At 46.9% G+C, this 3,212-nt stretch overlaps 1 non-coding gene across 1 annotated transcript; it reads right to left on the minus strand.

Annotated features, from left to right (window-relative positions):
* Positions 1-1,069: 1,069 nt before the first annotated feature.
* Positions 1,070-1,142, minus strand: TRNAG-CCC (transfer RNA glycine (anticodon CCC)). The gene has a single exon. It is a non-coding gene; the product is annotated as a tRNA-Gly (tRNA).
* Between the last annotated feature and the right edge of the window lie 2,070 nt (positions 1,143-3,212).

Below are 3,212 nucleotides of genomic sequence, written 5' to 3' on the forward strand. Positions count from 1 at the left end.
AGCCTTCCAGGCAGGAGAGAGGGAATGCAGAAGTAGTCAGCAGTTAGGTGCCCAGGTTCACGTGATGACTGCAGTGTTTGTCACCGTGAGCCTTTGGTTTAGGGTAAAGGGAAAGGCCATTTCCAGATCAGAGTGTGATGCCACGTTGGCATAGACCAGAGAGCAAAGAAGGGAAAGAACCCTAGTTCTTTTCTGAATCCCTCCCAGGCCCCTGAAGAAAGAAGAATGAGAGACAGAATGCAGATGAGGTCAAAAGAGAGATCTTCTAGCCATTCTGATTTCATCTTACAAAGTTTCAGTTTATTATCCCCTCCTTCAAGTGACACTCTCCTCACTCCCACCTCCTCTCAACTGAGTTTAAGCCCCTACTGCTACCCAGCAGTCTGTTTACCACCTTTTCTAAAAACTACTATCCTTATGTTTGTCTTTTTAACCTGTTGTCCAGGGGAAGGATTTGAACCATATCCATTTCTATACCCCACTACTTAGCACAGTGCCAGGCACAGTCAGCACTGCATAAATGTCTGCTTGCTTGAACATCAATCAGAGGGGTTCATTAGCTTACCTTACTATTGGTTCCTAGTAGTGGAAATTCTACAGAGGTAGCTTAGGTTAGGTTGGTGTTTTGTTTTTTGTTTTTTTTGTGTGGTACAGGGGCATCTCACTGTTGTGGCCTCTCCCGTTGTGGAGCACAGGCTCTGGACGCGCAGGCTCAGCGGCCATGGCTCACGGGCCTAGCTGCTCCGCGGCATGTGAGATCTTCCAGGACCCAGGCACGAACCCGTGTCCCCTGCATCGGCAGGCGGACTCTCAACCACTGCGCCACCAGGGAAGCCCTAGGTTGGGTTTTAATCTGATTTATGAGCTATTATAAAGTCATCTGGAATTCCATTTCTTTCTTTATTTTTTTAAAAATTATTTAGTTATGTATTTATGTATGTATGTATGTATGTGGCTGCGTTGGGTCTTAGTTGCTGCACACGGAATCTTTGTTGCCACATGCGGGACCTTCATTGCAGCCTGCGGGATCTTTTTTGTTGTTGTTTTAGTTGTGGCATGTGGGATCTAGTTCCCTGACTAGGGATCGAACCCAGGCCCCCTGCATTGGGAGTGCAGAGTCTTAACCACTGGACCACCAGGGAAGTCCCTGGAATCCCATTTCTTTCCTTCTTTCTGCTCTACCTTTCTGAAGTATCTACTTCATCTTAAGGCTGGTGGCTCCCGCACGGCTGCAGATTGGCTGTCAGCAATTTTGTAGGCCATGTCCTTGCTAGACCGTGTATTTGACTGTGTTAAGGGGAAGGGAAGGTTGGGAGTGTGTTAGGAGAGGCCCAAGATTTTTGTTGTTGTTGTTGTTGTTGTTAAATTTATTTATTTTATTTATTTATTTTTGGCTGCGTTGGCTCTTCCTTGCTGCATGCGTGCTTTCTCTAGTTGCGGCGAGCGGGGGGCTACTCTTCGTTGCGGTGCGTGGGCTTCTCATTGCGTTGGCTTCTCTTGTTGCGGAGGATGGGCTCTAGTCATGCAGGCTTCCGTAGTTGTGGCTCGTGGGCTTCATTGCTCCGTGGCATGTGGGAACTTCCCGGACCAGGGCTTGAGCCCTTGTCCCCTGCATTGGCAGGCGGATTCTTAACCACTGTGCCAGCAGGGAAGCCCAAGCCCCAAGATTTTAACTGATCAAACCACTTTCGAACTAATCTGAGTGGCCAAGGGTTGCCATTTGTGATTGGCTTAGTCCTGGAGTCCTTGAATCAGTCTTGATGGAAAAGAGGAAAGGGTGACCTGGATTGGCTTAGGTTAGATTGGGCTCACCCTGGAACTGGTAAGGAATGAGCTTCCCCCAAAGCACATGAACTACAGGAAGAAAGAATGGGTACTTAACTGGGAATCTGACTTATTATGAAGGGGGATGTGGTTGTTGCATGGGTAGCCAGCAAAGTCCACTGTTTTAATGCAGATTTTCTAGGGAACCTTACTTTATGGCTACTCTGTTCTTATAGAGTCATTTATGAATTTATTGATTGCATATTATGAAAAAGAATTCATGGTGAAATTATTAAATTTTGAGTATGAGACTCTTCCCTCTATTAACTTACTCAGATAGGTAAAACGTTAAATATCAATACAGGAGAGGGGTGAGTACAAGGCAGCAAGATGACAGCAATCATGTTCATCCAGAATATATGTACTTTGCATTCCCCAGTAATGCTTTTAATCAGGAAGTCATTGTGTCAGGCACTTCGGGGGCTACAGAGATGATAGAAAGGAGATGCTGGCCCCCTCCAGACTTCAGGCCCAATCAAGAGAATGGATAAAAGGCTTTGGGGACTGGGAAGAAATGGCCTCCCTCACAGAAGCAAACCACCCAGAACAGGAACCTGTAAAACAAAGTGGGGGCTCCTGGGGAGTGCTCCAGAGTCCTGGGAGCCTGGATGGTCAGAAGAGATGCTTGGCATGTTCTGTGGGCAGTTCTGCCCTTTGTGTAGTGACAACCGAGCATACTGCTCAACTGCTCAGAGCTGTGGGTCTCAGGAGAGCAACCAGATCACCCAGTGCCCAGGGTGGGGGCAACCTTTACACTCACTGGTCACTCACTGCTGGTGTTGCTGCTTGTTAGAAAACCCCATTTTGGCCCAGCCGTGTTTGTTGGAGGATTTCTGTCACCAGGTCAGCCTCTGCTGATCTGATTCATAATTAATGCTTTTAGACTTTCTGCCTTCTTCTTAGAGCTATCCAATCACATTTATGGATATTTTAGAGAATTAAAAAACAAAATAATAATCGGTTCTTCATTCAGCACATTTACTGGGGCCTGCCTTGTGCCAGTCACTATGCTAAGCTCCAGGGTCATGGTGGTGACCCCAAACTGATGTGATTCCTGCTGTCACAGCCTGTAGTCTAGTGGGGGAGGCAGACAAAAGGCAAACAGATACATAAGATATTTGCCAATTGTGATGGTGAGAAGGAAACAAAATGGGCAGAGCTGAAGATGTGCAAGAGGTTTAAGATATCTTTAAGGCAATTTGTAAACGATCTCATGATTACAGTTTTTATCCTAACGATTTCCCCAGATTAAATGCAAATAACTTTCATTGTCTGTCTCTTAGGTGTACTCAGCAGGTCCCTGATGAACCCAGAGAACCCTCCACCGTATCCAGGGCCCGGTCCCACGGCTCCGTACCCACCGTATCCACAGCAACCGATGGGGCCTG

This window comes from Delphinapterus leucas, chromosome 3 (genome assembly GCF_059928025.1).
Source record: "Delphinapterus leucas isolate spDelLeu-1000000601 "Yukka" chromosome 3, BTC_Dleu_Yukka2, whole genome shotgun sequence".
Lineage (NCBI taxonomy): Eukaryota > Metazoa > Chordata > Mammalia > Artiodactyla > Monodontidae > Delphinapterus > Delphinapterus leucas.